Source organism: Anas acuta, chromosome 5 (assembly GCF_963932015.1).
Source record: "Anas acuta chromosome 5, bAnaAcu1.1, whole genome shotgun sequence".
NCBI lineage: Eukaryota > Metazoa > Chordata > Aves > Anseriformes > Anatidae > Anas > Anas acuta.
Genome location: NC_088983.1, coordinates 33,315,905 through 33,327,683, shown reverse-complemented (window position 1 = coordinate 33,327,683; position 11,779 = coordinate 33,315,905). Strand labels below are relative to the sequence as shown.

Here is an 11,779-nt window from a genome sequence, read left to right as displayed (position 1 = left end):
TAAAATCAGTGTAATGTACAACCTAGCATGAGGCTCGGGCTTACCTAATATGTAATACTACCAGAGTCATACAATGGAAATACTGTTTTCACAAATTCACCATCCTACAGTTTTACACCAGGTAAACTTTTCAGACTTTTCTGAATCAAAACTTTGGTCCGTATTGCACCTTGGATACGTCTGAGAAGGAAGCTGTGCAAAGGAACAAATAAACTAAAGCATTCCTGTATTCCATACAAATTTTAAAACTTTATACAGAGAGGGAATACCCTTCAATCTGAAGGCAGTCTGTCTGTGTTCCTGCCTCAGCACAGACCTTTCAACTAACTGCATCCATCTAAACTCACCATGCAATATCAGTGTTTGAGCTCCACAAGTGCCATTATAGCTGTGCTCCTGAGCCCATCTTCCAGTGAAATTAAAGTGTAATAAAATGTAAGTTGGATATAAAGAAACTTAAAAATTCCAAAGTCTAAGTTCCAGCATGCAGAACAATGACTATAATGAGGGGAAGGTCCTGGTTATTTGCGGATAAATGATGCCCATGATATTTTCAGATAAGAGAGATTATGTGACATTGTAAACTGTTTTATAATATCAGTATTCTATAAGGATGCAAAGGTGAGAGGTGTTAATTTAAACCATTCTAATTAGTAGCAACAGTATCTAAAACTTAGTAATAATTAAGATAAATCACAGCTTCCCCACAACTTCTACTCCTCCAAAACGAAAAGAAGCAATAGCAGTGTCTGAGTTTAAGATAACTAACGTAGCCCTGGAAAAATATATCTACATGGAGCCCTGCATTTATAATCTCTGGAAAGGTCAGCAAACAAACAAACAAACAAAAGAAAATATTTTTTTTTCTCTTACCTAACAGTAGTCATTACTGAACAGTCATAACTTTATTAGTTTTGAAATTATTAATGCTTCACTGATTTGTCCACGGACTCCAGTTCAGCCAAAATACGGCAATACGGTGAAAATAGAGCCTTTAATGGGACTATTCATAGTTATTTTAAAAATGAGACATGTTATCATGTTGTACAGCAAGAATACGGGTTGTACAACTGCAACGAGGCATACAAAGGCCTGGGGCACAGTCACCTTGGCAGACTGGTGAATGTCTGTACGAATGAGGGAGGAAAATGGCAGATGCACTTTCAGTCAGAGTTAAATGGCACATTTAGAAGTGTCTCTTGCTTGATTGCAAAGGAGAGGAATGCTTAAACGTATGAAGCATGTCTGTGCTTTACATTTATGTGCTTACTCTGAGAACCTGCGAATACAGTTGACAAAAATTTCTAGCCACTGAAGCACTCCTAGCACACACATAGCCTGGGAGGAAGAAAAAAAAAATCCTTCAATTTGATTTTCTTTGTTTCATGTTTAGAACTATTGGCATTTTTCAAAATATAAAATTAAAATAATAATAAAACAGAGAAAGAGAAATAGAAAAACAAACTAGTAATTAATCTGTATTCTCCATAAGCCTTAACATCCCCCTTTGAAATACCGCAACAGCTGAAAAATTAAGGCAGCTTACTAATTCCAGAATGTTGCATAGTACCCATACTACAGGTAAAATTACTCAAAAACTTAGAAGTTTATTGTGAGAGGATTTTCAAAACAGTTTCAGGTTTTGATATGTAAGAATGTAAAAGTAGAGAGTATTCTGAAAATACATGCAATAATGAAGTGGCAGTGAAGGAAGAAACTTGTTTGCACTTCTGTATTCTGTATACTTTCACGAACAGAAGTCCCTACACTAGTATAAAAATGTTTTTATGACATCCCACTGATAGCTAAGAATTTCAGAAGTTTGAAAGCACAAAAAATTTATATGCTTTAAGAGTATTTTTTTAAAGGTTTTACAGCTATCCTTTGTTTAAAAAAAAAAAAAAAAGGGGGGGGGATATCAAAGAAGAAACCAAAGAGATTAGATAAGATCATGTGTATTCACGATTTTCCTTTCATTGCAATTAAGGCAATGTAAAAAAATAACAAAATACATACAATTGCAAAATTATTTCTCCATCCGAGAAGATATTGTTGAAAGTCAACTACATTTGACTTCATTAAACCTGAAGTCAGAACTCACTTTAAAATATGTTTTAAAACACAAATAAGAATACAACTGCTCTAATTTTCTTGCAAAACACCCGGGGAGAGGAGGGAGGGAAAGGGGAGAAGAATACTAATATTCTAAAGAAATAGGGGAGTAGGGGAAAAAAGAAGACAAAGTACCTCTACATTTTCTGCCTCTGAAGCCTCCTGTCCGGATACAGCTTTCACAGCTCTGGCTGAGTTTGCCTTCTGTTTACTTAATGCCCTAGCTCAAATAAAAAGGAGGTGTACCCTTGCATACTACATGTACAGCACAACCCCTTCAGCTCTAATAAAGATGTAGACAGAAAATGAGCAGTCCTACCAATAGCATCCCGCAGACTGTGACTGCATCTTTATTATGAGCAGGATGAAAATTGTACAAGATAAGCTGGACTTCCTGAGCCTGACTCAGTACCTGCTGACACTAATCCAGTCTCTCGCTGGGCTCACGAAAGCTCTAGGTGTGACTCAGGACACAGAAGCTCCCTGTAATTCTGGAGCTGCAGCTCTGCCAGTGCTTGTCTTTTCATTCCTTTCCACGTTTTACCTCAAAACTGAGATTCCTCAGCCAGCAATGAAGTTTGGTTCTTAGTTTGGGTTATGAAAACCAGGCTGTGTCACTAGACCCGACGGACAGCCCAAAGGAAGACCTGCATGGCTGATACCTGTCCAAAGAAAAGGGCAACATCCCAAGAACACAGTCTGCAGCATGACCCTGCTGTGTTTTGCTCCTGTAACACTGTGTAGCACTGTGATAACCTGTGAAGGACACAATAATGCAAATGGTTTTCCTGATAACATTTACACTTTCTTCTGTACTTGTTGACTAGTGTCTGTTTAAACAAGAAAAAAAACACAGCCCAAGTTCACTGGAAGTCACTCCCCATTGTATTCATCATTATTTATCTACTAGTGGATGATCAACGATTTCCAGAAAGGCTGCCAACCTTGAGTAAAATGGTTTTTGTTTCATTGTTGCTGTTTTGTTTGTTTGTTTAGTTGTTTTTAAAGTTTTTGTTTTTACATGATACAGAATCTGTCTCCTCAGCTCTTCTATCTCATCTCACCACCAGTCTTGTTATCTCCTCCAGTAAACATTTTCACCTTTTTCCCAGATTGAATTTGCCCTAAACTCAGTCACCAGCCCTAGAATTGTGTTAGAACATTTCTCCAACCAGATTGAACAGGGTTCTGTCATTAACAGAACAGGTTTGTGAAGTGGGACAAAGACAGGAATGAAAACAAGCCAAGAACAGCTTGGATGACTTTGAAATGCACTCATTATAAAGACATTTCAAGTATTTGGGTTATTCTTATGATTCTCCAAGTCTTCAACAACTTCCATAAAGAACCAACAGCTGTACTGGAGCTGGTATCAGGAAAGAGCAGTAGCACAGAGAAAACATCCAGCTTCCTTAAGTCAGTGTTTGAAATGCAGCATTTTCCAGACATGTAACACACAGGTGCCTCAAGGGCTGGCTGCACACTCTCTTGTCATAAGAGAGCTTGTAGCAGGCGTTAGCTTTTAGCCTCTTCTATCATTGATCTTTTAAATCAATGATCCACACCATAATATGCCCTGATCTTGCTTTGGAAATATTACGCAAATTCTACATTTAATTGCAAAAAGTATTCAGTAAAAAAAAAAATCAAAAACATTTTCAATCTGAACAGCAAAATTTGGAAAAAAAGAATACAAGAAACTGAAACTCTTACAAATGGAAAAGGTTGCACACATTTAAAACCAGGAGTGTCTCTATATGGTACCCTTTACCTCCATACGTGGATAAACATTACCGTACGCACTCACACTGTAGTTCAGAAGAATAATATCAGTAACAAACAAACTGGGCTATGATTTGTCCAAACTAAACTAATGAAAATGTGTGATATATGTTTAAAATCTACTGGAGATAGATTTGTAAGTGCAGGTGTGTCTCAAACAAACACTTGGCACGGAGAAATCCTGGTCACAGTCAAACATAGGGTGATCTTCAATACTTGATCTTGGGATAAGATTTTCCATGTAAAAAAAATAAAATTACAATAATACCTGTGTGTGTTACTGATATGTTTGAGTGCCGTGGCAAACAGTTGAAATGATAGGGTTGCCTACTAAAAGGCTGGAAAGACCTCTGGAAACAGATGGCAGGATTAGGGACTGGGCTGTGTTCTCTGCATAAACTCTGCTAGTCCCTGCGTGGTTGATTCACCATCAATAATTCAAAGCTCTTTATATTTGATTATTTAAATAAGAAATGCAAAATAAAGTTTGGTTTGGGCTAATTTATGATTAAAGTCCTTCAATGGACTTAAAAACAAACAAACTTCTGATGCCCTGATCTGTTTGTTTTTTTTTTCTTTCCTGATAGGGTAGAGGAGAAAAAGTGCCACTTGCCACTTGCCAGAGACAAACAAATCAACTATATTAAAGAACAGATAAATAAATAAAAACATAATATATGCGGAAAAGCCTTCACAGTAACTCAGAGTAGAAGCTGTTATCTAAGTAGTTAATACAGCTCAAAAAAAAAACCAACAACTCTTAATCAGATTCTTGCCCTTCACACGTCATTTATTAATACTGCTTCATCTCAGGCCTTGATAAATTCAATCTTACCTTGCTGTAGTCACTAATTCAACAGTCTGTCATGTCCCGTCCACTCTGTCTGTGCCTCTCCTTTCCATCCCACATTTCAGTCACACCGAACATCAATTGCTCATCTTTGCTCTGAAGACCTTGTGTGTCCTCATGCTTGTATCATCAGAAGCTCAGCACTCACAGCTGCAAGACTTTCAGGGTGATAATATATTACAGGCTGTTCTGAAGTCCAGGTAAATTAAAACTACGGCATTTCTCTTAAATAGAAATTAAAACTACGGCATTTCTCTTAAATAGAAATTAAAACTACGGCATTTCTCTTAAATAGATTGTTTCTCTTATCAAAGATACCAGATCAGTACGGCATGATCTACCCTCCGGAAAAATGTGTGCTCCCACCTTAATTATTTCCTTTAAGATCTGTGCTAAAGCTTTGCACACTGTTGAGTCAGACTAATGGCCCCATTGTTGCCTGGATCAAGTTTACTGCCACTCCTGACCCTTCTTGAATACAGGTACAGTATCTGCTAGAAGGGTAACTGATAGTCCTGTAAAGGCATGATCTGAAACAGGCCAGAGTGGGTGGATTGAGCAGGGCCCATTCCCCACAGGCACTGGAAGAACTCGCACGCTAGGGTCTGGGTAGCAAATAATCCTGCTGAGAAGCAAGCTGCATTTCTTCGAACGCTTATTTGACCAAAGTGAGCAGCTTCCATACATCAAAAAGTCAAATGCATTCTCCAAAGTACCACAGCTTTTCAAAGACAAGTCACCAAATTTTATTTTCAATGTGGGAAAAAGTCTGTGTTCCCCAGATTCACACTCAAATACTTGAAGTGTTTTGCCTGGGTTGAAAAAAAATATATAAAAAATCATAAATAATTAAAAAATAACAAAACATCCACTTCTCATTTGAACTATTAAATCCCATCATACAGGCTTCCATTTCCAATGTTCTGCTTTGCTGATCTTTAAAACCATTTGGTGTGTTTATGACGATTATCACAGGAGCAACATCCCCATATCCACAGTTCTGCCATTCCGTGTGTACTCATACTGAAAGAACTGCACGTGCATCCCATCAGGTAGAGATATTTCACATGGGTTTTGAATTTATTCCTTAATAGAGGCTAAAGTATGTAAGTTACCAAACAAGGCACACGCATTTTCTTTATGGCCCAGAGAGAGGCAGAACAAGGTCGGGCAGAGGACCTCATTCTTTCAATATATGAAATGCTCTAACAGATGAATTGATTGGCAGTTGGAGGTAAAGCTCTCCTAACAGGTGTTTTCTTTCTCTGGAAGAATTGACCCTCTGGACATTGGACAAGTGTAATCTCTGTGGCCCATTTACTCCTTTACAATGTGCTGAGAAAGCTGAACAGCATCAGTAATTAACTGACGCAGATGGAAGTTCATAGATTTTCAAAAGAACATCTATGAACTGTTTTGAGTGTTTACCTGTACATCGACTGAATTCGTTAATTAGCATGTAGATGTACAAGCATCTTGTTCAAGCCTGGATATAGCAAATTTTACATCCTGAAAATAAACTTCCCCAAGAACTAAGAAATTCACGTCTAAAATTCATTTTTCTGCCCTTCTAGGTGTTTACACAATGCTCCCATAGGCAATTATGATTTTGCTTGACTTGTGCTTTTAAAATAACCCTTCCAACATCCATTTGATCAGCTCCGTCTATTCAACTCTGTTATGTTTTAAGATTCCTCAAACGATATTCTTAATGCCATTGTATTACAGGAATGTTTCTGAGCTTAAGTATGTATCAAAAAACTAATTTATAAAAGAGGTCATATATTTTAGGGTAGCTACTAAACAGGTAGAGCAAGAAATAGTGCCAAGCATATAGCAGGAACTATCAGATAAACTTAATCATATGCTAGGGGTTGTTTTCTTTTCAGAGAAAAGTCCAGAAATGTTACATCTGAAGAAGTTACAGACTTAAATTCTTACAGGCTAAGTAAATTTGTTCAAATCTGTGTTTTACTCATTTTTTCCGCAAGGAGAACTTTAATCTTCCAGTCATTCGATAAAACCTTTGTTGTATATTCTAACATTGTTTTAAGGCTTAAGAATTTTTCATGTTAACTTGCAATAATGAAGGAGAAATAAATTTGTTCTTGTAGTTTTTCCTGTTAGTTTGTAGCTGTATGTACACATTACATGTATTTATATGTATATGCGTGTGTACTCAAATTATTTTTCATACAGTTCAAGAATACTTTTTGACATTTCTAAAGGAAAAATTGTACATTTTCTTTATTCATTTACTCATTCTCATGGGGAGAGGGCAGAAGAAATGTCCTACAGATTAAAGAGACTTTCTACAGAGAAATCAGTACATTTTTACTGTGAAATTCTGAAATTTAGTGGTCTTTACTTTTAAGTTGTAAAATAAGCTAAACAGAATATAAATTCAAGATATGATTGTCTGAGGGCATTAGCAACATGATACAGAAATGTCTCTGCAGGCACTCAGCTCAGATAACACTGGCAATTAATGACCACCTGTATTATTTCTGCGGGCAAGAGTCTAACTGCTGACTCCTGATTTAGACCGAAGCACACGTTATATGTACCAAATTCTGCCACCAGGTACCAATGTACAGAAACCCTTTAAAGTTTGTCAGAGCAGTCTTGCAATAATTTAATACTTTCCCTTTGTTCAAAATGGGAAGTTTGTAGTGGTCTAGTTAAAAAGTGAGAGAGGTTTTTACATTAATGTATTTCACTCTGTGGATTCCTTTATTACGTTTCTCAGGATTGCTCACTGAACTGGTGAAAAAACACACAATGCTCTATTATTCACTAATGGGGTTGGTCGTCTTCGGCACAAAAAATAATTTCCTGTTCCTGTACACAGATCCTTCAGGTGTACCTGAAGGACGTTTGCATCCATGTGGACCTCTGTTCAGTCACCACTGATTACAAGGAGAAGCCACTGCTCTCATAAACTCTCCATATTATTCAGTAATAGGCGAACGTTTCTACTAAAAAGATGATAAAAGCAATAAAGCTTGATGAGTTTCAGAGTTAGTCAATCTAAAAAGCAGTTTTTACTGATTTTTTTTCTGGCTGTTTTCACTCTGTGGGCCATCATTCTGGAAATGTTTTGTACACTGAGTCTAACACCTAGAAAAAATATCGTGACACTTTTTTTTTTTTTTTAGAATAGGCACTTCTTGCCCTGCAGACATACCTCTGACATGGGGAACCCTGGGACACTTTCTCAAAGATAAATTTTAGGCCTGAAAAAAGGCAACTTAGGTGTCACAAAATAGCCATTACAGTATGGTTCAGTCTGCACTACTTACAATGAATAGCTTTTATGCCAGAGGACATTCATAGACACGGCATTACTAACTGTAAACTTCATTGGAATATATACATGAATTCTATTAATATAAAATCAGCCATATCACTATAATAGGAACAAGCTTCATATAAAGGAAGGAAATGTAATCTAAGAACAGCAAGTGTCCTTAGGTTTGTGTATTTTGCAGCATATGAACAAGCAGCAGTTTCAGCGTATCAATGTTAGCACAAGTGTTCTCTCTGTTGTTCAGATAAATTAATAACCTGGCTCATTATCCATAGGAAAAGGACAGAGGGAGAAGCTATTGACGTAACAGTCAGTTCCACCAAAATTTCACAGTCTAAACTTACTTACTAATTACAAAATTAACCTTATCTTATAATCACTGCTGCTCAGTGCATTTGCTGGATGTTACACTAATGTTTTTTTCCAGACCAAGTATCCTTGGTATAGGTAGGCCAAGGAAGCCATATTCAGTTGTGGAATAATTTTATGTTCAACATCTGGGTCACGAACAAACAAGGACCGAGGTTCAGTAGAGTACTGAATTACTAGGCCATACACCGATGGTTCTGTGTTATAATAACAAGAATCCGACACCATGCTCGTGGATTGGGATGCATGGGACAACAAGCTGATAATTATCATTGTGGCTGAAAATTATAAAGTTCTGAGAAGAAGAAGAAGACAAGACTGAAATGAAAAAACAAGCAGCCTCTTTAGAGCTATAAAAAGCACTTCCACAAGTCAAGGCAAAGACCTTTGAAAAGAAGGTAAAATTATGGGTCTGAACTACAGAGAGAAAAAAGTTAAATATTAGAAATAAACTTGGAGTGATGAGGTTCGTAAAGCCCAGCAATAGACTGTTCAAGCTTGCTGTAGATCCGTTGTCTACTGGAGCTAGCTTGGCAGTCGACCTGCATGTCTTCCTGCCATGTTCTTCTACAATTTTAGGTCTGCTCTATTTGCAGACCACGTTGTTTTCAGCCCCACAGCTTATGCAGCCATGTAGCTACAGCACAGCTGTCTGGAGAACCCTCGTTACATCCCCACAGAGAACTGTTCTGCCTCCTAACCTATGACAGAGACCAAAGCTCTGCCCTGCTGCAGAGAGCTCGCACCCCCAGGGTTTTGTTTCTTCACCCCAGACAGTGAATGCTGCACCACGTGTGCAGCAATGGCCAGGGACAGCCAGAAAGGATGCCTGTCATCCTCGAGGCCAACAACTGCTAGAGGAGTGCTTCCAGAAGTCTGGCGAGCACACATTAATCTCTCAGAAAATATATCTTTGATTTTTTTTCCCCAACTTTTTCCCAATTAAGTCATAAATGAAATAAATTAAATTTATTTCAGACATCACCCGTCAACATGCCAAGAGGACTATCTCATCACACGACTCTATGGACATGAATATACTCCAGTTTGTGCTACACAACATGTGAAGAGAATGCATTAACAAGACAGAAGATTCAGAACATGCAAGATGTGAATGCCACAGAAGACTTGGGAATAAATAAATCTGTACCTGCCTTGTAGCCACCACTTCAAATTCCACAAAAAGCTCAGCCCAAGCTCACTGTAGTGAAGCACTAGTTTATAACTTGGTTTCTCTTGTTGCTATAAGTTGGACTGCTCTGGAACTGGCTGGCCAGCAGTGAGAGGGGAGGAGAACTCGAAGTTCCACCAGCTGTGGCTGAACTGCAAAAAGTGCTGGCACCAGTCACTATAAGCATATCAGAAAGCTTCTGATAGTGCTCTACTGGCTGTGACAAATGCAGTAATCAGTAGCATGGTTGTCAGAAGATAGTGATTTTTTATTACCACCTATTAGTATGATTGCAGTGTAGGTGAACAGTGCTTGGATCCCAAGCACTATAGCTCTTTACCCACAAAGCCAGTCCTCTTTTATTTGAAGAAAATAAAACTTCTCCTTGTCCCAACTCTATCCAAACATTTTATCTAAACTGAGATCAAAGTTTTCCAACAGCCTGTATGATTTACTCGGAATATTGCATTCTCTGCACAAATCCTGCCACTGTGCTGATAGGCAGTAAGTCAAAGACTGTGCAGTCACCAGAAAAAATCCAGAAAGGTTGGTCAGAAGGGGTCTCTGGACATCACCTCGTCCAACCCACCACTTGAAGTGGTAAATCACCAACACCAGATCTGGTCAGCTTTGTCTGGCCAAGTTTTTATTCCCAAGTATTTATTCCCAAGTCTTCTGTGGCATTCACATCTTGCATGTTCTGAATCTTCTGTCTTGTTAATGCATTCTCTTCACATGTTGTATAGCACAAACTGGAGTATATTCATGTCCATATTCATGTCCATGGAGTATATTCATGTCCATAGAGTCGTGTGATGAGATGCCTTACAAACTTAAGGACAGCTAGAAGGTGCTGCAGGAGGGTACCTGGCCTACCGCCCACCACAAGGGCAGACCGAGGTGTGAAACTGCTGCCTGCCTGTTCCTGCTGCTCCTGTCTTCTAGTGGCAATACAGCTCACAGTGCTTGTGCTTTCTCACTGGGAACACTGCACTAAGAAATATTAATGGTAAGAAGACAAAAGCCCTTGGACACTGTTCTGGACACAGGCGTTTCTACACTGTAGTCTGTGTTACAGCACACGGGTGTTTCAAGCCACCGCGCAAGATACCGACTGTGTTCCCAGTATGTCGGCATCACTGTCTGCGACTGAGAATAGGACTTAGGACTTTAGACAATTCTGACTTAGAAGGCATACACTTTACCACTGCCTTTCTTCAGAAAAGCAACAGATAGGAAGAAGAAAACTGCCAATTAAAATTCATCTTTGAGGATCTACATTTATGTTTGCATTAGCTGTGTGCTTATCATTGCTGTCATAAAATCTTAGAACAAAGTTTGTAGTTGTGTTGAATGATCAACAAGGTGTACTAAGATATGAAGCAATATTAGACAATGCTATTTAGTCTGTTTCGTTGTAATAAAGTTTCAGCCTAAACGATTGTTCCAAATTATGAGTTAAAGCCTTATGAAGGGTCGCAGATGAGGCTTCACTCCTAGAAGTGTCAGCTTCAATGAAAATAAAGACAGGGAGACCAGAAGTGAAATCAGAGATGGGGCTGTCAGCTAGAGGGTTTGGAAACTGCTAATGAGAAGTTTTTCCCAACGCTTAGAGGCAGTTATCCCATTGAGGAGGGATCAGTGCACACTCACTAGATTCAGGCAAGTTCAGGAAGGCATTGTGCCTAGTCAAGTCTTGCCACTAATCCTAATACATGAGGAAAGCAGTGCAATAGTATCTCTGGTAATAGTCACCCAAGCCTTTACTCCTGACCACCTCCACCTGTCCCAAAAGAGAAAAAGAAGGGTGGTTTTTGGTTGTTGTACGTCTGAGAACAAACCAATGAGTTAAATCAAATTGCATGTACGTTGTGCAGCACCAGTAACAAGGTTTTATAGCCTTAAACAGCACTGAAAGTGCTTACTACTGAGGTCAGTTAGCACTTTACCAAACAAACACTTCCTGTGCTGAGAAGCCCAGATCATCTTGAACGAGCCTGCCATATCCAGATGGAGTCCCTTGGCTACTCTGTAGCTGGTGTTTGCATTTAGGGTGGCCCTTCCTCACCATCTTACACCTGCTCCTGAGAAAAGTGAGCCAATGTGCTACAGAGCACAGGCATCAAGTACCTGCAGCCTGACAGAGGGGCTGCCTTGGTCCCACACACGGCACCTCCAAGTACTA

The 11,779-nt window shown here is 38.8% G+C and overlaps 1 protein-coding gene across 7 annotated transcripts in view; it reads right to left on the bottom strand.

Moving 5' to 3' along the window:
• The window catches only part of LOC137857430 (carbohydrate sulfotransferase 9-like), a 38,193-nt gene that overhangs the window by 18,856 nt on the left and 7,558 nt on the right, over positions 1-11,779 (bottom strand). For 2 of the 7 annotated variants that reach the window (XM_068683875.1, XM_068683868.1), the window contains exon 1: positions 9,574-9,807. The exons of 1 other annotated variant lie outside the window; for it this stretch is intronic. The gene's annotated coding sequence lies outside the window, so the exon portion shown is untranslated. Of the gene's footprint in view, positions 1-2,247; positions 3,185-4,729; positions 4,958-9,573; positions 9,808-11,779 lie in introns of those variants that run through there. 4 more of the 7 variants (XM_068683876.1, XM_068683867.1, XM_068683872.1 and 1 more) reach the window with 3 other exon arrangements.